Raw genomic sequence first — 22,732 nt, 5'->3', positions numbered from 1 at the left:
TACCCCTCCAGATAGACCAAATACTAGAAGCACTACCACTGAGTTAAGTGTAAGCCCCACTAAGATACACCAAGAAGAAAACAGCCCACTGCTAGTCAGAACTGACACATGTATAGCAAATGAGGGCAGCAAGGTGCACACTTCCGGTGAGTCTCGAAATGGGGCACAAAATTTTGTTCTGACATCATGGAATATTGCCGGGTTGAAGAATAAATGACAGTCATCTGACTGGTTATCCTTTATTGAAACCAATGAAATCGTGGTCTTACAAGAAACCTGGTCAGTGGGTCCTGAGTTTAGACTAGGTTACATAATTTTCTTTAAACCTGCTATTGCTGGGCAAGGGCGAGACCGATGGGGGGCTAACTATTTGGGTAAGACAGAGCGACAGGTATGCAGTTCAGCAGTTGGACACGGATAGTAATGACAACCTAATAATTAAGATAAGAGTCCTCGGTGTAGAGAACCTTGTCGTTTTAATGTATATGCTGGAGGGTTGCCTGGAGGGAAAGCCTCAGGCAATGTTGCCCTTCTTGATTCCTACCTCAATTTGTTCAAAGGAGAGGGAAACATAGTGGTCGCTGGGGATTTTAACTGCTCCTTCGAGCCGCTAGATGCAAACGATATAGAGTTAGGCCAAGAGGAAGATTTGATATGGGATATCCCGCAATTAACATTGAATCCGATCAAGAAATGGTGGAGGCGGCCTTACAGCTTAAAGCGCTCTGCTTGGAGCATGGATTAAGGGAGGTCAACCGGAGGGCGAAATCTGACAAGGATGGCTCCCCCACTATTAGATGCGGGATGAGATGCAGCTGTATAGACTACATACTCATTAATAAGGAATATTGGCCAAGTCTAATAGATATGATCGTCCAGGAGAGGGTGGAAAGTGATCATAATCCCCTGGTGCTAGCACTCGTACCAGTAGGCAATTGCATAGAAGATGGTCTTCCTGCGGGTGTAGAACGTCATCTAAGTAATGACACCAGGAGAGTAAAATGGTCAAACTTATCAAATAAAGAGCATCAGCTGGAGGCTATTAACATTTTGGTGACTAAGGCGACCACAGACCTCCAACATTGTCTCGAGCAACAAGGAGAAAAGTCCAATGTTACATCAGTTCATATTGAACTTTTTAATAAGCTTAAGGGCTTTTTTATATCTAATATAGTAAAACCAAAAATCTTTGTAAAGGCACCTGCTGACTCATGGTATGGGAAAACATGTAGGGTGGCATAGAAAGCACTAGCTATGGTGATAAGATCCAAGAATAGGGATAGGATCCACAATGCCCGGGTGGAGTATAAGTTAGCATAACACAAAGCGAAAAAGGAATGGGATGAGGAACATTGGCAAGAGCTGTACTGTGCTAGCCAAGACAAGAACATGGTTGGATTTTGGCACCTGGTTAAGTGGAGTAAGGGAAAGCCGAGCTAACCGCCAAACAACCATGTAGCTCCCGAACACTGGGTTTATCACTTTAAGACACAGTTTGCCAATGATGCCCGAGAATGTGAATTATCGCAGGGTCCTTTGATTACTCAAGTTGGTACTCCTGCACTGTATTTTACTAAGCAGGAAGTTGAATCTGCACGTAATACTGTACCGAGTGGCAGAGCGCCCGGGCTTTATTGTGTTCCCGCCGACCTGCATAATAAGGCTTTGTGGGTAACATATATACAGATCTTAGTGAATGCCATCGCCAAGGGTACTCCAATCCCTGAGTCATGGATGGGTGCAGAGATCATACCACTTTTTAAAAAAGGGGACCGATCGGATCCTGGTAACTACATGCCTATTAGTTTAATTGACTGCATTCAGAAGGTGACAGCCAGGCTTGTGCTAAGTAGAATCCAGGGTTGGATTGACGAGTTTGATATCCGCTCACATCAGAGCACAATAGACCAGGTTTTTAGATTTGTTTTAAATTACTGTTGTGTTGGGATCCTTAATGGAGGCAGAATATATGCCGCTTTTGTAGACTTAAAGTCAGCGTTCGACTTAGTCCAACGAGCCAAGTTGTGGAGTGTCCTCACGGAACAGGGAATGCCTTTTGGACCTGCTGGCCTTTTTATTTAAACTTTATGAAGTAAACTTTGCCCAAGTTGGCTGGGGCTAGCAAGGCCAAGTGACAGATAGATTCCAGATTGCTAGAGGAGTTCGACAGGTGTGTACTGGCACCAACTTTATTTTCTCTTTACAGTAACAGGGTGACCAAGTACTTTGAGGACCACCCTACTGATGCTCCAACTTTAGATGGTAGGAAGATACCCCTGTTAATATTCGCCGATGACACCCTGTTAATTTCAAAAACCCAAAAAAGCCTGCAAAAGGCCATAGGGAGATTTGAGATGTTTTGCCAGGATTTTGGTCTCAAAATTAACGTAGACAAGACCAAGTTCATGGTACTACACAAACAAAAAACTGTAATAGGGAGAGTTACCATGAACGATGTTATACTTGAGCAGACCCATGTTTTTACGTATCTTGGCATCACACTAGGATCCAGGCTAAATTGGAACCCACACTAGGATCAGTTGCTACTTAAACATGCACAACTACCTGGTGCTTTGCTGAAAGAACACTGTTTATCCTTTACGAAGCCGATTGCCCCTGTGCTAAAAATCTATAATGCAGAAATTGCAGCTTCAGTTTTGTATGGGGCTGAATTATGGGGTTTCAGCAATTTAGTGGCACTCACGACCTCGCAAAATACATTTATGACGGGTATAACAGGCTTACCTCAATCGACTCCACTAATAGCGCTCTATTATGACTTGGGGAGCCAGTTTTTAGAGGATGTGGCTCGCTTCAGAGGCACAAGCCCTACTTGAGATCAGGGACGCTGACAGTGCGGGCAACATTTCATGGCCGAGGCAGATAAAGGCCACTTATACGGATATGGGCCTTAACTGGTTGTGGCAAAACCCAACAAATAGTGTATTTCCATCTCAAAAGGATTTGAGGGAGCTTTACTGGAACATGGTCATTATGAAACGTTTCATGTCCCTGACGAGTCCCTCACTGTCAAGAGACTTTCTAGAGACCAAACATGCATCTGACTACGAAGTGTTTTGGGACCTTATTATGGTACCCAGTGATAGGAAATGGTACCACTAATTTAGGATAGGTACCCTTCCTATTAAATCATTTACTGGTAAATGGGGTACAGGTTCATGCACGGAATGTCCGTTTTGCCCAACACAATCTGAAACAACAGCTCACATATTATTTATTTGCCCCGTTTATAAGAAACTGAGGTACAAATGGCTGAAGCCCATTTGCCAGATGATGTGGATTACTTCAGGTTCCGAAGCACTAAGGATTTTAAAAACAGATGGAAATGAATTGACTATCATCGCGATCGCCAAATTTTTACATGGTATGTGGATGACCCGTGCCCACAGACTGATTAATCAATAATGTTAATGGATACGATAGGTCTACCATAATGAGATTATGTTGAATCTGCTTTTACTTAAATTCTGTTTTATTGTACCATGGCTTGAGATTTTTGATACTCTACTGTGTTTTTAAATGTGTTTTATACTCATTTATTGTATATTTGTATTTATTGATGGAGTAATTATGGACTTATTTCTAGTGTAATTTTGCTATTTAATGACGATGGAATGTTAGGACTTTATTGTTTTAAATGTAAATGTTTTTTATGATTATGTAATCGAATAAAGACTTTCGAATCGAGTGACTGTTATGGTTCACCTTGAGAAGCGTTTTTACCCCCCAAACAAAAAATACAAGTTCTCACAATACATTTGAACACTCTAACAGAATATTAATAAAAATAAGTTGAAATGGTGCTTGAAAACACATGTTTTGTTTTCAATTCACACCATAATCTTCTTGTGCCCACAAAATGCTGTTTAGTGAAAATGCATTAATTTCAGTGTGTGTCACCAATGTACTTTAAAAGGTACACACACAATTCCCAGAAGTGTCATGGAAGTCCAAACAAGTCCTAGATTTCCAGGTATATTTCTAATCGTTCTAGTGAAATACAGTGGGCATGTTAGAAAATCTGCCTACGTATGACAGAAATGTTGTTTATTTACTGGATCTGTGTAATGTTTTCAGGGAAAACTCCTAGCCTTTTATAACCATTAAATATCCATGTGTTCACTTTGTCTAATCCTACTGTGATTGTACTTACTCATATATTTAGTTGTGGTTTTAATTACATTTCCTGAGTGGGTAAGGCCAAGCAAGATGTTTTTGACCCCTCCCACTGTAAGAGTAAGTAAATGAATTATGTTGTCTGCTAGTCAGTGTTCCAGACCATTTCATTAGGATAGAGAGCAAATCAACTTTGGGACATCCCATTAAAGTACCTAATTACATTCTTCACTTTATTTCAAGCACTCAAGCAGGCTACTCTTAGATTGCAGGACCGTCATACTCTACGCAGGCTTCATTATAATCTACTTGCTCCATTACAAAAAGGGACTCAGTGGCATGCGTTACCTGTATTGCAGACAAATCAAACAACCATCTTCTAGATTTTTCAAGGTTGTTTGATAAAATTAGTTTATAGTCATTTTTTTAAATCATGGAGATGAACTTACAATATTGTCAGTGGGAAAGAAATATCATCCTTGGCCATAATGACTGCAAAACCAAGTATAATAAAAATCTTTACTATTATGTAACTGCAGGGCCACTGTAAGGCTAATATTGCAAAGGACTGGCTTGAAGGTAATCCAACGAATGATGATCAACGAATTCAGAAGATGATCTGCCTCTCATAGTATCATAAATTATGAAAACATTTATAGAAATATTAGTCACCAATAACTAATTACCTGATCAACTGTTTTTCTTTTTGTGTACAGAGGGAGTCTAGTATTATCATTTTTTATTTTTTTTAAAAATATTTTTATTGTTGCATTGTAATGGACATCATCATGTGTATCGACATTTAGTTGTGTGGCTTCAACATTCATCCATACTCCATCAATATAGCAACGTACATTTTCTGTGTTATAACTAGTAACTAAAAACATCACTGATTGGATACTTGGCATCAATTCTTGCAATCATCAGTACATTATTAATGATCTAAGGAGTAAGATCGTCCGAACATTCTATGTGTTTCGTGAACTGTATCTCCGCTCTGTGAACACCTATTGTCATAGTTTAACCATTGTCTCGATCCCATTCCCCTCTCTTCACCCTCAGTCCTCACCCTCCTCCTCCCCTGAGCAATCAATATCTGTTTCTTCTGGCAGCGGCGTGCATATATCCCCCCTATAGGTATTCCAGGGTAGCCATAATTTATTCCATTTGCGTGGGTTTGACCTTTGTTTATACACCGCCCTCTCCGTCACCATAATTACGTCCATGTGCTTACACCATTGGACCATGGTAGGTGTTTCCTCTGCTCCCCACTTTTGCGCTATGTCACGCTTCGCCAACATCATGCCGATCCCCACCCATCGTCTCCCATATGTCGTCAAATCATTTGGGCCCCAAATATTGAGTAGGCACAGCCTGGGGTCAGGTGTAACGGTCAATTGTAAGGTTTGGGCCATAGTGCGTGTTATTCTTCGCCAGTATATCATGATTTTAGGGCACTCCCAAAGAGTATGAAACAGGGTGCCTTGTGTTCCGCATTGGCGCAGGCAGTGTGGATGTTCAGCTCTATGTATTTTATGAAGCATAGTACGTGTATAGTAAACTCGGTGCAGTATCTTAAACTGCACCAGTCTAAGTCTTGCCGATATTCCGGCCTCCCTGGGGGATGCCAGTGCGGCATTCCAACAATCCTCATCTAGTTCTCCAAGCTCTTCCTCCCAGGTGTCCTTCAGTTTGTGTAGTGGGTCTGGCAAGTTGTTTATTAATTTACGGTAAGTGAGGGAGGTAGCCTTATTCTCCATGTAGTCTGTCAACAGTCGGTCTTCCAGGGGAGCCGACTCTGGGACCGTGGTATCAGGTTCTAAAGCTGTCATCAACGCGTGCCGGATCTGTATGTAACGGTACGTTTCAGTTACCCTCATGTCGTACTGTTCCCTGAGTGTTTCAAATGGTATCACTTCCCCTCCCGCCCACAGGTCCCCAACTGTTGAGATCCCTATGGTGTCCCATTGGTCAAATCCCTTGCTGTGTCTTAGACTACCCAAGGCCTTGGAGTCCCATAACGGTGTCATGCGTGTGATCACACCCTCCCATTTCAATCGTTTCTGGGCTTTATGCCACAGTGTCACAGTGTGCCTGGTGGGTCCTATCAGTTTTTTAAGTAATCCAGTGTTGTAGAGTGGGGCCAGTAGGGTGGCAATGCCCAGCTGTCTCCTATCCGCCGTCAACGCCGGGTCGTTCTGCGGGCCATGTACCCATCGGTTAATTATCTTGAGATGTGCTGCCCAGTAATACAGTTCCAGGTTGGGAGGGCTATCCCTCCACTGTACCAATCCCTGATCAATTTTAAATGCGCCACTCTCGCTGGCTTGTTCCCCCATAGCAGGCTCGATAGTTGATTAGAGACTTGTTTGAAAAACTGTGTTGGGACTATCGCCGGTGTGTTTTCTAGGACATAGAGAAAACGGGGCAGCGCCATCATCTTGAACAGCGCTGCCCTGCCCAATAACGTCAGGGGGAGGGTGCTCCAATGTCGCACGTCTGATTTTAATCGTTCGAGCAGTGGGCGGAGATTCAGGGTCCTGAAAGTATCATGTGCTCGTGTAATATGGATCCCTAGATATCTGAAGGAGACTTCCTCCAGTAGCAATGGACAGCTAGTGTTCAGGTCCGGCGGTGCTCCATTTAACATATATAGTACTGATTTCGTCCAGTTTATTTTATAACCCGACGTTGTCCCATGCCTTTCGCACAGCGCTAGTAACGCCGGTATACTCTCCTGTAAGTCCATCAAGTATATTAGCATGTCATCCGCATACAATGACACCCTGTCTTCCCATCCGTCTCCCCATTGCACTCCTCTTAGCAACCTGGTGGTCCGAATGACAGTAGCCAGAGGTTCTAGGACCAGGGCAAATAGTAACGGCGAGAGCGGACAGCCTTGTCTCGTACCCCTCTTCAGTGATATTTCTCTGGAGAGACGGCCATTTGCCAGCACTCGTGCCACCGGGTCTTGGTATAGTAGTTTGATCCATGCTACAAATTTCGGGCCAAAGCCCATGTGTTCCAGTACCGCAAACAGGTATCTCCATTCTACCAGATCAAACGCCACCTTGGCGTCCAGCGAGAGGATCGCCGCCGGTTCTGTTAACAGTGATGCTCGTGCCATCACCCCATGCAACCGCCTTAGGTTCATCGCTGTGCTTCTATGTGGCATAAATCCTGCCTGGTCAGGGTGTATTAAGTGCTCCAGATGTGGCATCAGCCGATTGGCCAGTAATTTTGCCAATATTTTATTCTCTGCGTTTAATAAAGAAATCGGGCGGTATGAACCGCAATCCTCAGGTGGCTTGCCTGGTTTTGGTATTGTCACTATAGTTGCTGCTCGTTGGTCGGGCGGCAACTGTCCCTGTCCCAAACTGTCCTGAAACATATTAAGTAGGGGTGTGGAGAGCGTGTCTGACATTGTCTTGAACCACTCTATCGGAATCCCGTTGGGACCCAAAGCCTTCCCCGAGTGCAGGGCAGTTATAGCTACCTGAATCTCCTCAGTGGTCAATTCCACCTCTAGTTTATCTTTGTTGGCCTGTGACAGAGTGCGGGTGGGTATCCCCACGAGAGACGTCTCCGCCATCTCCTGGGTAACCACGGTGTCGGGGGTGTATACTGTCTGGAAGTGATCAGCCAGAAGCTCGACTATTAGAGATGGGTGGGTTTGTAATATACCCGCGCTATCTTTCAGCTGTAAAATGGCCCTTTGTCCGTCTTTCTTCCTATCTAACCAGGCAAGAAGTCTGCCGGCCTTGTCACCCACATCGTATATCCTTTGTTGTGTGGTCGTTAAACTATCTATCACCCTGCTGCGTAGATGGTCAGTGTGACGCCGTTGTCATAATTGTAGTGCGTGTCGTGTGACCGTGGTCGGGTTATTCTCATGGGCATTATTGGCTGTGTCTAATTCATTTTCTAGGTCTACTAATTCTTGCTTTTGTGTACGTTTGTGACTCGCTATCATAGAGATGGCCTGCCCTCGAAGGACTGTTTTATAGGCCTCCCATAGGGTGGTGGGAGACTCCACTGTTCCCTCGTTTTCAGTAAAGTAGGCTCTTGTACCCTCCCTCAGTTTTTTGGTTATCAGAGGTACTTTAAGGTATCCTGGGAAGATCGGGAACACACGTGTTCTGGTTCGTTCAGGGTTAGAGACAGTTAGTGTTAATGGTGAATGGTCTGAAACTCCCCGAGGTCTAATTTGTACGTCAGTAATAGTGAGGAGGCCGTGTCCCAATGTTAGGAGATAGTCAATCTGTGACAGGCTGTCATGGACTGCCGAATGATATGTATACTGTTGAGTTTCCGGATGGAAGTGTCTCCAAAGGTCCACCAGTCCCTGAGCTTCCAGGAAGCCATGCAAGCGGGAGGGCCCAGGGTCGTGTGTTCGCATCGGGAATCTATCACGTGTATTATGTGCCACTGCATTAAAGTCCCCTCCCAAGACTAGATCACCCTCGGGCAGTTCCAACAGAAAGTTTCCCAAATCAGGGAGTGCAACTGCGTGCAGCGCCGGCGGAATATAGACCGAGACTACATTCAATGGCCTCCCTTCCCATTGCCCATGTGCGGCCGCAAAACGACCCTGTGTGTCTGTTTTCGTGGATTGAACTATGAACTCCGAGGAGCGGTGCATGAGGATTCCTGTGCCCCGGGATCCCCTAGTGAATTCTGCATGTGTAATCATACGGTAACCTTTCCTGTCTAGGGCCCGTGTAGCTGTGCCCGTTAGGTGTGTTTCTTGCAATAGGACCAAAGCTGGACTAAAGCGTCTTATACTCTGTAGTACTAGCCCCCGCTTGACTTTGTCCCCTAACCCTCGTACGTTCCATGACATAATGCCTAACTGCGATAGTCGCCTCATTCTCGTGTCCACCCTCTCGGTGTCATCCTGAGTCAGTCCCGCCATAGATTCCGTTCGTGAATTTATCATCGCGGTGCTCTGATGGTGCTCGATTGTGTTGCCTAATGCCTGTTAAGTGTAATGTGTATGCCATGTAGATCCAATTTTTATCAGTGCAATCTTCTTGATAACGGAAAACCTCCCCCCCCCCAACTCCCCCCCACCCTGCCCCCCTGCTTAACGGACTCGAAACTGCCCGCCCCCCCAACTCAGCAGAGTGCTTGAACCCTTCCCCAAACATAGTACTTGCACGCTGGGGTGAAGGACCCTCCGCAGTCAGCGACCCCCTTCCTCAGTCCCGGGGGTCCTTCGTCCAGTGTCCATGGCGGCACGCCCGGCCAGCGTAGCTTGTGTTCTGCAAATGTGGTTGTGAGTAGTCTTTAGTCTTCTGTATCCTCCGTTTCCGGAATGTCGTGCAGCGGTGAATGGAGGTCCTGTCCTCCCCCGGATGCTTGGGAACTCGAACGGGTTTCGTCGTTGCTTTGCATGGTTGTTCTGTTAGAGCGGCGCGGGCGGGTCACTGACCTCCACCCCTCAAGCCAGTCCTGTGCTGTCTCTGGAGAGTCAAAGAACCATGTTTTATTGTCCGCTACTATCCTGAGCTTAGCAGGGAATAGCATTGAATAGGGGATTTCTCTGGCCCTAAGTTCTTTCTTGACTTCAAAAAAGGTTCTCCTTCTCCGTGCAACTTCTGCTGTATAGTCCGGAAAAAATGCCAATTGCGAGTTAAGGATCCGGACCGGCGGGGAGTTCCTAGCCGTTTGCAGGATCGCATCCCTGTCTCTGAAGTTGAAGAGGCGAGCGATGATCGGCCTCGGGTTAGCTCCCTGTTTCGGGCGGCCTCCGGGAACCCGGTGTGCTCTTTCTACTGTGAAAAAGGTAGAGAGTCCTTTTGGTCGCAGGTGTTGTTTGATGAGTTCCTCTACGTACAGGTCCATAGCTCTCGTGCCCTTCGATTCCGGAACCCCGATGATACGTAGGTTGTTACGTCTTGAGCGCCCTTCTTGATCATCCAACTTGTCGCGTAGGGCCTTGTTCTCCTTCGTGATCCGCTCCATGCTTGTTTGTAGTTCCGCGACATCCTCCACTAACGATTTAGTCACTACTTCCATCGATTGCACTTTCTCTGACATCTTATGGAAGTCCGCCCTTATTAGAGTGATTTCCGTTGATATTGACCCCACCGTCACCTGTACCTGGGCGAGGGCCTTCATTACGTCATCTATGGTCGCCTTTTTGGTTCCCGCTGCCTCCATCGTCTTGCCTGGTGGAGTTTTTGGATCCTGCGAAGAGGATGGTACTTTGTCATAGGCATATTTTTCCAGCCGGGCTTGTGTGGCTCCGCCTCTTGTGCCCTTGCCAGCCATCTCGGTGCCTTCCCTCGACGTGTTGTGGAAGGGTATGGTTTCTGTCCTCGTGCAAGGTCCCCGATGATGCGTGGCCTAAAGGGATGTTACCCTCGTGTCTACCCCTGGATACGTGCGGGTCGAAGTCGTGTTGTCCTTGCTTTGCTGAACCAATGGTGCGCGTGATTTTCGCTCCTCGCCGCTTGCTGGTAGTATGGGGGGATTTGTCGTGGATATTAAGTTAAGCACGTTCTGAGGCCCGCTGCGTCACCCCTGCCTCAGTCCCCCCGTCGCACGCATGCAGAGTCGGCTCCGGCCACTCTACCCCTCAGTGGTTGGCGTCGTCGGAGGCATGAGCCGTGTGGGTACTAGCGCCGCCTCAGTCGCCTCAGTCTTGCCGTTCAACCCGCTTCTTCACAGTGATCCACCACACCCGACGGGACACGAGGCTCCGTGGTACTGGGCCCGCACTCAGGAGACAGTGTAGTTCGAGTGGTGAGTGGGGTGTGCGAGCGCCGGGTGATTGTGCCAGAGTTAGCGCCGTTGCCGTCTGGTAGACATTCCCGTGTTAATCCCCTCCCCCATCGGGGAGTCTGCTGTCCATGTGACGGCTTATCGGTCTCGGGGGCGGCGGGGGACCACAGCGGTCTGTGCCGCTGGATGACTGTCCGAGTCCCACCGAGTTAGGCTCCCAGGGTAGTGTCTTTGGCTCCTGCGCCCGTCTGGGCGTCCGCGCCTCGATCGTCCGATCAGGGAAGCTGTGTGCGCCTCGGGATCTCTCCGTGTCGTGACCTGTGGTCCCCCGTCCGTTATACCCGGGAAAGTCCGAGGTGGTGCCGGGTCCGTCTCTTCGTCCCTTTCATTTCCTAGTCCCGTCACCAAGCGGGCACTTCCGGCGGCGTCTCTCCCCGCACAGTGTACTTCCGGCCAGACCTGTACCGCAATCTAGTCCCCGGCTCCAGCAGTTATCAACGGCCCAGACTGGTCACTCCTCGGATCGATTTTCTCACCGTCGGATTTCGAGTTGGCTGGTCTCCGCTTGTGCCGCCCGGTCCTGGGTTCCAGTACCCTTCCGGAGGTGATGGGTGTTAGACGGATTATTGCTCGGATTTCAAAGGAGGCCGCTTCAACTACGGAGCTCGCCTTCTACACTGCCGCCATCGTTGGCTGCTGGCCACGCCCCCCCACTTCTATTATCATTTTTTTAAACAGAACTTATCCTGCTTTTGAAGGGTATGTGAAAGATATTATTTGCCAATATTTCATGTTTAGTTTTATTTTGTTTATATGTCTTCTAAATTGCAACCAATAAATGTGGAAATAACGTGTTTTGTGGGTGGTATGTCAAATTTTCTATTACACTAAATTTAGTCTGTAGATGCGCAACTCTGTAGATACTACTCTGTGAAAAGAGATCTCGGATTTACAACATCAGGCGGCCTTCAACTATAGTGTGCAAAACACAATTGGGTTTCCAGTGTCAAATGTGAACTTAAACCAGTGCAGCCCTGGCCATAAACGTTAGTCATGCTCATCCAAACTTTAAGAAAAGATATTCTATTCATTTCCTTATCAGTGCCACTGGCACATAGTCTTCGACTAATTGGTTCTGTCTCCCTTCTGGAAAATTGTAAATCAATTTAATGTCTGATCAGTATATCAAAACCTTACTGAAACAGCCTCTCAGTAGATTGCATATGTGCTCAACACATCCCCCAAATGGTATAATACTCTGATCTAAAGAAACGTATCTCAACCATTAATAATAGTTAGCAGATATCTATGTATCAGAATGCCTCGTTCAAAAAAAAACTTTCTAAAAACAAAAGCTGTTCGACTCGATAGCCATTCTAAAGTGGACCTTAGCACACTGACTTCTGAAAGAAGTCTGAGAGAAAGATACTTCTCCATGACAAACACTGAGCAAAGCTTTTGGTGCACTATAAAAATAAGAAGTTAATCTTACTGGGGCCTATAAAATAGCTCTTTTCTGAAAATTCCCTGGTGTACTCACAAAAAATGTACATAATTGAGATTTTTGTATTATTATTCATTTTATGTTATTGCCACACTGTTTCTATAGGTATATTTAGACTTCAATGGACAACGTATCATTTCAATTTTCTCATTTTTTTGGCTATTTAATTGAGATCTTAAAATCCTAATGTGCATGTATTTTACTCTATTTGAACATACACCCATTTCTGAAAGTTCTAAATCTTGTATTTTTCTTCCTAATAGTGATTCATCTATGTCCTCATAACACTTCACTGAATATTGTTTGTATCCCTCGAATTGTTTTCCAGTTTGAACGTATGAAAACAACTATTTTAAATACATTTTCAATAAATCTGATTGAACAGTGTTATATTAATTTCTTTTTATTTAGCATTCCCAAAGGAGACATTTCCCTTTTACCTCATTTTGCTTCTGCCACATGTGTAATTTCTCTTTACCACAGTCATTTTATGTCATGGGCAAATGTAGGTAGTTGAGTATCTTAAGTTCTTTACCTTTCTAGGAGCAGTATATTCATTTTGTATCGTAAACTACTATGAATTTTTATGTGGCCTATTTTGTAGTAAATCCTTTATTATGATGGACAGTAAATTGGGAATTGATTGGCTTGAAACCGTTATCTTACTTACTAATTCTAATACTTGGTGTACCAGCAGATAAGAACAATAATGAAAAACAATTCCAACTGTTTACAACAGAGAGCCTAAATTTCATTCTCTTCTTCAATTAGATGGATATTGCTTCCTGATTGAAGTTTTTTTCTGATGCTAGTTTTTATCTAACAACTTCTTTACACCATTCCCTACTACTTTCTCAGTTCAATACAGGTCGAGACTGTGCTGGTGAAGAAGATATAAAAATAATAATCTTCTTAAGAAGTCTCCCTCTGAGAAATTGCAGAATGTCTATCAGAGTGTTTGACCAAAGGAACTATCTATGGACAAACTAAAGTGACTGAAAGGGATGGAGAAAGAGAATGTTCTCTAACAAAAGTGGGGCTGAGGAATTATCAAGAAGTGGGTTGACATGATTTGAGGGTCCATATAAAATAATCAGTAACTCTCAGATTAGAGCTCTTCTAACTGCATGCTTACCTTTGGATTGATCTGTCAAATCTTCTTATTTCGGGCCATAACATAATCACTTTCATTAAGAAGGAACAATTCTGTTGTCTGCATCCTTCCAGTGAGATTTCATTGTTTTATTCAATAAAGGAAGAAAATGATCTTGAAATATTGTGATAGCTGTGGAAACAGAACATATGGCACTTAAAGGACTACTTACTTCATTTGAATAATTATCAATAATGCAAAACACTACATTAAAAAACTGCAAAAGAAACAAACATTTAATTTCTAGGGGACAGACTCCCAAAAAGTGGACATTTATTCCAAATGCATCGAGTTAATTGAACAGGATTTTATTCCTACCTGCAAGACATGGATAGGAATAACATACTGTACACCACAGCCAATGCAGTGCATTAGAATTGGGGTATAGGAGTAAACAGCACATGCTAGATACAACTATATACCCCTGTATATCATTTTTTCATTCACTGGGACAAAATATGTTTTGGAGACGTATACCAAAGCTGATCAAAGAGACTGGTGAAGCCCATCATGAAGACAAGATGCACCTGCTATCCAGAAAATGATCAATATAGGTCAGAATGATGCATATTACAAATTCCCCATAAATTGTGTACAGTTCTATGATATCTGAAGGTGAAGCAATTAGCTATTTTAAAAGTGTGTTATTACTCCAGACAATTCATATAATTCCCCAAGGATAGATGGGTTTCACCCTTCCCAAGAAAACCTTGAATGAAATGTAGAATACAGGTGTGTTTCTCAGCAATAATTGCACTTCATTTCACTTTTCCGCATAGCTCAGTAGATTCTCAATTGTAAGTTTATGGCTGAGAGTATTTCAATAGTCTAATCTTGAAGCGATTAACGCACGAAGAACTGTTTTCCGAGCCACTAGAGGGGGAAAATCAAAAAACTTTTTCAGGGACTGGATCAAAGAGAAACAGGTCCCTGACACAGTAAACACATACTGATGAAAATAAAGGTCGTTTTCAGATATCACTCCTAAATTCCGAGCTACATCCATAGGTGGAAGGGGCATATTGATATCCTCCAGCCACCTCTAAGGCAGAAAACTGATTACCATTTCCAAAAAGGAGGATTTCTGTTTTCTCAGAGTTACACTTTAACTAGTTACAATTCATGCAATTGATTACTTGAGCGAGGCAGTTCTTAAAATCTGACTCAGAATTAGAAGAGTTCTTATTGAGCGGCAAAATCCCTTGCATATCATTAGCATACATCATAATGGAGATGCCAAATGATTTGATCAACGCAATAGGAGGAGACATGCATATATTAAATAGAGTAGGGCTTGAGAGATTTTTTTAGTAGATCTGAAAGCACCTATAATCACCAAGTGTTTCCTGTTTCAAATAAAGATTGAAACTAAGCCCTGCTTGGCCTTGTATTCCAATATCAGCCAGATGTTGCAACAGAACGTGGTGGGATATTGTGCCAAATGCAGTCAACATATTTAAAATCATTAGCACTCTGTTGTTACCTCTGTCTAATATGAATTTTGTAGTTTCAGAAATTTCCAGAAGAGAAGAATTTGTAATTCTGTAGAATGCTGAGGTCTAAAGCCAGTTTTTAAAGAGTGTAGAAGATTGTGTGTTTCAAGATGTTCAACAAGTTTGTCAGTGATTAGCTTTTCCAGAATGTTAGCTAGCGCCGGGAAAAATAAATGGGCCCAAAATTTAACAGGATTTTAGGATCGGCATTGACTTTCTTCAGCAGTGCTTTACTAGACCCAAGTTCTAATTATCTGTCTCACAAGCCAGCTGTAAAGACTGATTTAAAATGTAGTTCAGAGCTAGGTTAATGACTTCAATCGCTTTCTTAAAAACTGAAAAATCAATGAGCGAGCCTGATTTACTGAGCATTATAGCACGTTTCCATGGTTTAATGTGATAAGCCTGAACTGTGAGAGGGAGACCCAGAAAGATAAACCTTCTAAAGCCATTTCTTTACAACTGGTTCCCCAGGCGGAAGACAAGCATGGATGTCTTTGATTTTTTGCTCAAACAAATCAACCCGTTTGTCTCGATGATCTTAATGGACAGCAGGATTAGCTGTGTTTGCTTTAGAGCAAAGAAAACCTTTAGATATTTGAAAGATTAACTGGGGGTTATTTTTTGCATGTGAAATCTATGCAAAACAAAAACTTTTTTTGCATTTGTAATATATTTATGGTCATTTTCATGGGTAGTTTATAGGAGTCCTTATTGCCCTGAGTAACCTTAGATCTCTATGCTGGCACTGTCTACAAGCTTACTGTTCCTTTGCTGAAGCAGGAGAGAAACAAGTTTCCTGTAATAAGAAAATGGTGTTACTCTAATAAGTTATGACATTTGGAACTGCAATGTCACTGTGCTTGCTGCCAGAGCCGGCAGACAGCGTGATGGACAGGTCACATAGCTTCATTGCAACTGTTGTTTAAGCAGTCTGATGGAGAACTAGTTTTCAGCTCCTCTGAGCTACTTTTTCCTTAAAATGAGCGGTCATTAACAGAATGGAGACATTCATGTCAGCTTGCTTAGTTTTTGAAATACGTGTTTCATTACAGGAGCAGAAATATATCTTCATGTTACAAAGTCTGTCGAAATACAACAGCTTTTTGAAATGAGTTATCTAAACTGCTTATAATAATATGTTTTCCGACAAATTTCAGTTTGTGTACTTTAGCACCATTGTAACCGCATTTACACTAAATATCTTCAGCAATAGTATTTTTGAAAATAAAGGAGCATGAGGCCACACATTTAAGTTTTTGAGAAGAGTAAAGAGGTTATCATGGCTAATAAGGAATACAATACCCACCACTATAGGTTAAAAGGATATTTATTGTAAGCCACTTTGGAATTCTGTGACCTTATAAAGGAAATTGTTCTTCATCCTCGTTCCTGTATATGATCACGGAACTCCTTGGAGTCTCTCAGTATACTTTTAATGTTTTGAACAGTCGACTTTATCCCATATGAGCTACATGCGATATTTGCCTTTTTCAAGGTATTAACTACCTGTTGAGAGCAGGAAATGAGTACTGTCTACTGTTGTAAGGATTGAGAGCTGCCAGATGACTAACTAGGAATCTATTGTTTAAAATATTTCTGAAAGGATTGCTGATTCTGGAAATCGATCAGCCTTTCCCTCCAGTAGGGTTCTTCAGTTTCAGTAGGTCGAATAGCATCCCTTCAGCAGCAAAGGGCTTTACCAATCCATGATTTTGTCTCTTTCACTTCACTTACAAAACTGAGGGAAACAGCCAACATGCTATGTATGATCCCAGCAAAACAGCTGATTTGCAGTTTACCTCCTGGTTTAATGTTCAGTGAGTTCTACAGAGTGAGAAACAATCATCTGCTCTTTACCAGCTTAGTGTAAAGTTTGCTGTAATGGAATCCAGGAGCAGTATTCTGGGTAAGTCCTACAGAGGATGAAACACTGATGCCACTCATAACCAGCAACCAGCATAAGGTCTGTTGAAATAGCATGCAATACCAGTATCCTTACGTACTCGATGATTTCTGAAGAGGGCCAAACATTGATCTGACTCTGTACCATCAACCAGTGTAAGGCCCTCAAGTCTGGTTGTTTATGTCTCCTCTTTGGCAGCTGAAAGCTGAACCTGGAAGCTTTGATATGAATGAGTTGGAAGAAGTGCACTATTTTCAGGAGAGGTTTCAGTATTCTGCATTACCACAGTCCAAATGTCCACGTCATTCTACTATCAATGAACCAGATGTACAAACATTAGGGATGCCGATTCCCTAATTGCGATTCTCTGCAAATCGCAATTAGGAAATCGTTGTGACTAATGTATGAAATTCATTGAGTTTCAGTTAGGGATTCCTTGTGGGTTGCAAATCAACCTACTTCATGAATGTTAATCAGGTAGATTTGCACCCCATTAGAAATCATAGCCATGGCAGGGATGGTAGCGTACTGATATCAGCAGATCACCACGTCTGTGGCTGCTTTTTAATAAAGCAATTTTTTTTGTTCATCCTATTTTCCTTAAAGGAAAACGGTATGCGTTTAAAAAGAAAAGAATGAAACCTTGAAGTTTAATTTTTTTAAGAGTAAGTAGTGGTCTATGGGACTACTGTCTGCACTTGAAAAATATTATTATTTACATTCTCAAATTGCCAATGGATTATGACCAGTTATAAACTGGTGGTCAATTATTACTTTTTGAGTCTGTAATTTGGTCGCAAGCAGGGGAGGCTTCTCCGCTATGGCGAAGAAGCCCCCCCCTCCCCCGGCTGCCTGCAGCAGCAGCTGCAAAACGTAAAAAATAAAATGATAAAAACCATGTTTATTATCATTTTTTTTTTTTTCCTACCTTGCAGTCTTGTGGGTGGTGCCATGGTATGACAGGCACTGAGGGGGAGTGGTGGGCACTGCCTTCAGTGTGCATGACGGTTTGGCCGTCATCTGAGGCCAGCCCAACCGCCATGCACACTGCAGCTCTCGCCAACCCAGCTGCGTTACTGGGTTACAGAGAGCAGGCACAAGCTCCCAGTCTCCTTGGGAGCACAAATCGAGAGCGCTCAGTCCTATCCTGATGCTGCTCTCATGCTGTGAGAGCAACGTCAGGATTGGAAGCAGGGCAGACTGGGAGCCTGTACCTGCAATGCAGCCAGAAGAGGGACGATACTCCGGGATTCAGGTAAATGCTTTTCGTTTATTCGTTTTTTGTTTTGTTCCCCCACCCCCTCTACACACCAGCCGCGAATTGTCATAAAACAGTAATACATACCATATCGCTTCGGTATTTGAAAGGGACGCCCTAAACAAATCCCTTCCAAACACCGAATCGCAAATGCCAAATGTGATTCAGTAATAGGTCACAGAATTGCATTTTGCATTTTGTACATCTGAAAAAGCATTTTTCCACTTGCAAACAGCCTGATTTTGCGAATCTGCGTTTTGGTCGGTTTGGGACCAGAAAAATACTTTGTCCATGTGGACCTTAATTGGAATATCAAAGATTGCGGTAGCAGTGAGGATTCTCAGTAGCCCATGGATGTACAAGTGTGATGGTGTTTTTTTCTCTTGTTCACGAGGTATTTAATTCAAGTTCACTGACCCAGCTTTACAGTGCACCTGGAACCCGTCAGGATGAGACGTTTTAAGTTCAATTATTACTTCTCCGCTTTTACACAGCGCTCTTTATCTGCAATGTCTGCACTAGTCCAATCATTAGAAATAAACACGGGTGTATCCATCATTGTTAAAATGTACTGTCAAAAAATAACTTCCATTTGCTAACCTCTTCTAGCTAGCACAACAACTGCATTTTCAATTGACTTTAAGAGAAACGATTTCTCTGGAATTAACTGAAAAAAGTGAGTCACAGTTTTAATCGTTGATCCTGTCAGATACTGCAGTCATAAAATGTGCCCACAAATTCTGTTATGGTTAAATAAAGTGGCAAATCACTGCAGTGGAAATGATGTACTGTCCTCAGTGAACTAACCATGTTGAATTTAGATGTTATTTCTTATGCGAAAATAAATCCATTTCATGATTAATTGAAATGTGATCCCATCACCTTCTATTTATGTTTAACGGTGGTTGATGTAGCTCAACTCATTTTTCATCAATGTGAAGCTCTGTACACTTTAACCGTATTTAAAAATGTAAATCACGTCTCGTTCTTGTTCAAATGAGAATGTTTTTCTTGAAAAAATCCTTTAATGGAATTTACATCTATTTTTCTGATTTGTGCTTAGAACCTCAGCGCTTGTCATTACAGCCTAAAGTGTGCCTCTTCTGCCTGCCAAAATTTGGTGAAAAGGCAGCTCCTTTCGACTGTATATTACAAACTCAGCTTGTTTCTCAATTTAGATGAGGATCATTGTGAAATACAAAACTCATCACCTGCATGTTTCTGGCCTTGAAAGTTTGAATTGTTATCTCTGCATTGCCAGAGCTTTGAAGCATATCATGTGTCTTCGTAACTTTGTGTTAATTGGACGAGAGCTGGTACCTGCTGCAACGTTACATTGACTGCATTTTTTTCCACACAATATGCATCAAGGTAACCTTGTTTTTCATCAGTTCTACATTCTATGGATATTTTGGCAAGACAATTAGAGGAATATTAGGGAATTTCACAACGTGATATTAGGGCCACACTGAGATGTACCAAATTTAAATTGTATGGCAAATGAACTCAGAGAAGCACGTTGAACCTGCCCAAACCCTCTACTGTGAACACTAAAACATGCTGCTATCGACTGTACCAACGTTTCCTCGTCATTGAAATCAATGGCCGATTGTTTGATGCGCACGACACAAGCTTTCATTAAAATGTAATGTATTGGAATTATTTTACAATTGGTCTATTTGCAGCCAGGCACAACACCCTTTTTAAGTGGAAGAAACCATAAAAGTCTATCAAAATCAAATATCGAGTGTGATGTGTTTGTTGCCCAAGAATAATGAGTCTGCTTCACGTTCTGGCCTTGAGCCTCCTTCCTGCCTTCAAGATGTCGGACCACGTCATTACTCTTCACGTGGTGGAAATCAGGGCTCAGATATCAGACAGCCATCTTAGGTGCAATGAATTGAAGGAGGGCATGTGTTAAGCTGCCTGCTGAACTTAGCAACTGTAATCACACAGTGATCGCACCTCTCTCCAATACAAGCCAGATTATTCAATAATATACTGCTAGAACTGATAACCAAAGACAAATAACCCTAAAGTCTGAATGCAGTTGACACCTGGAGAGAGCAGATCTGGGGACGACAGAACTACACTGACAAACCTTCCAATCTTGTATTAAAGGAAAGCCTCCCCCTCACACACACACTCACACACTGGGTGAGGCTGGTGTGCTGTTTGCAGTGACAGAAGCAGCAAGCGAGGTCAGAAAAGTGATTGTGAGTGACGAAAGTTTTCTGATAAGCACATAAGGTGATATCCAGGGCTCTCCGAAGAGGCAAGTCCGAGAACTTGAGCAAAGTCATTGGTACCAGCCACAATAACAGATACACTTGTTTAATGCACTGCAGGCTAGAAGTACTAAGATTTCTTTCGCAAAAAAGAAAAAGAAAATGGTCGTAAATTGTTCACCAACTTTTTGTGAATGTAATCTGATTTTGCTAACAAACCTAGGGGCATATTACCTAGCCCTCGATAAATGCGCAAGCGACTTTTTAAAGTCGCTAACGCATTTATTTTCATTTCGCACTATTCCCAATACGACTCTAACCTGAGTTAGAGACATATTCTTGACGTTATCTATCGCCCCGCGCTGGGGGCGATAGATAACGCTAATGGGATGCAGGGTGGGCGTTCTCATGTCCAACCACATGTAAAATGTGGTTGGAGGTGTTAACACCCTATCATCAAGGCATGCGTTGGGAGAAGGAGACCTGCGATAAACTCGTTTATCGCAGGTCTCCCAACGCCTGCTTTGATCAGGTGTTAAAATAATTTCAAAAGGGGGTGGTGATGGACAGAGTATCTGAGTTAATCAGAACACTCCTACCCAGTCAACAGATCAGGGCTTGATCCATCACCGTTTTTTAGCTCACTGCACCATCCCAGTTCAGAACCTGGCTATATGCAAATTGGTCTGTCCCTGGCCCAGTGCACCATGGGAACAGGGCAGACCAAACTACCAAGCCAATTCTTCACTGGAAAGGAAACAAGCTTCCGGGGACCGGTTTCTGGCATTACAGCCGTCTTCGGCCCGGCTTGCTTGAATCCTGATGGTGCAGTGAGCAAGGGACTCACGTCTGAGCATACCCTTCCACACTTGTGGTGGCCAAAATAATTTCAAAAGGGGGTGGTGATGGACAGAGTATCTGAGTTAATCAGAACACTCCTACCCAGTCAACAGATCAGGGCTTGATCCATCACCGTTTTTTAGCTCACTTCACCATCCCAGTTCAGAACCTGGCTATATGCAAATTAGTCTGTCCCTGGCCCAGTGCATCATGGGAACAGGGCAGACCAAACTACCAAGCCAATTCTTCACTGGAAAGGAAACAAGCTTCCGGGGACCGGTTTCTGGCATTACAGCCGTCTTCGACCCGGCTTGCTTGAATCCTGATGGTGCAGTGAGCAAGGGACTCACGTCTGAGCATACCCTTCCACACTTGTGGTGGCCAAAATAATTTCAAAAGGGGGTGGTGATGGACAGAGTATCTGAGTTAATCAGAACACTCCTACCCAGTCAACAGATCAGGGCTTGATCCATCACCGTTTTTTAGCTCACTGCACCATCCCAGTTCAGAACCTGGCTATATGCAAATTAGTCTGTCCCTGGCCCAGTGCATCATGGGAACAGAGCAGACCAAACTACCAAGCCAATTCTTCACTGGAAAGGAAACAAGCTTCCGGGGACCGGTTTCTGGCATTACAGCCGTCTTCGGCCCGGCTTGCTTGAATCCTGATGGTGCAGTGAGAAAGGGACTCACGTCTGAGCATACCCTTCCACACTTGTGGTGGCCAAAATAATTTCAAAAGGGGGTGGTGATGGACAGAGTATCTGAGTTAATCAGAACACTCCTACCCAGTCAACAGATCAGGGCTTGATCCATCACCGTTTTTTAGCTCACTGCACCATCCCAGTTCAGAACCTGGCTATATGCAAATTAGTCTGTCCCTGGCCCAGTGCATCATGGGAACAGGGCAGACCAAACTACCAAGCCAATTCTTCACTGGAAAGGAAACAAGCTTCCGGGGACCGGTTTCTGGCATTACAGCCGTCTTCGGCCCGGCTTGCTTGAATCCTGATGGTGCAGTGAGCAAGGGACTCACGTCTGAGCATACCCTTCCACACTTGTGGTGGCCAAAATAATTTCAAAAGGGGGTGGTGATGGACAGTGTATCTGAGTTAATCAGAACACTCCTACCCAGTCAACAGATCAGGGCTTGATCCATCACCGTTTTTTAGCTCACTGCACCATCCCAGTTCAGAACCTGGCTATATGCAAATTAGTCTGTCCCTGGCCCAGTGCATCATGGGAACAGGGCAGACCAAACTACCAAGCCAATTCTTCACTGGAAAGGAAAAAAGCTTCCGGGGACCGGTTTCTGGCATTACATCCGTCTTCGGCCCGGCTTGCTTGAATCCTGATGGTGCAGTGAGCAAGGGACTCACGTCTGAGCATACCCTTCCACACTTGTGGTGGCCAAAATAATTTCAAAAGGGGGTGGTGATGGACAGAGTATCTGAGTTAATCAGAACACTCCTACCCAGTCAACA

General features: G+C 43.7%; 1 protein-coding gene across 2 annotated transcripts in view; it reads right to left on the bottom strand.

The window, feature by feature from the left end:
* LOC144753450 (heparan sulfate glucosamine 3-O-sulfotransferase 1-like) overlaps nt 1–22,732 on the bottom strand; it is a 726,783-nt gene that overhangs the window by 270,531 nt on the left and 433,520 nt on the right. For both annotated transcript variants that reach the window (XM_078641137.1, XM_078641138.1), the window contains exon 3: nt 13,506–13,655. The gene's annotated coding sequence lies outside the window, so the exon portion shown is untranslated. The remainder of the gene's footprint in view (nt 1–13,505; nt 13,656–22,732) is intronic.

The sequence above is a fragment of the Lissotriton helveticus genome, chromosome 5_1 (assembly GCF_964261635.1).
Source record: "Lissotriton helveticus chromosome 5_1, aLisHel1.1, whole genome shotgun sequence".
NCBI lineage: Eukaryota > Metazoa > Chordata > Amphibia > Caudata > Salamandridae > Lissotriton > Lissotriton helveticus.
This window is presented reverse-complemented; position numbering and strand designations above follow the sequence as displayed.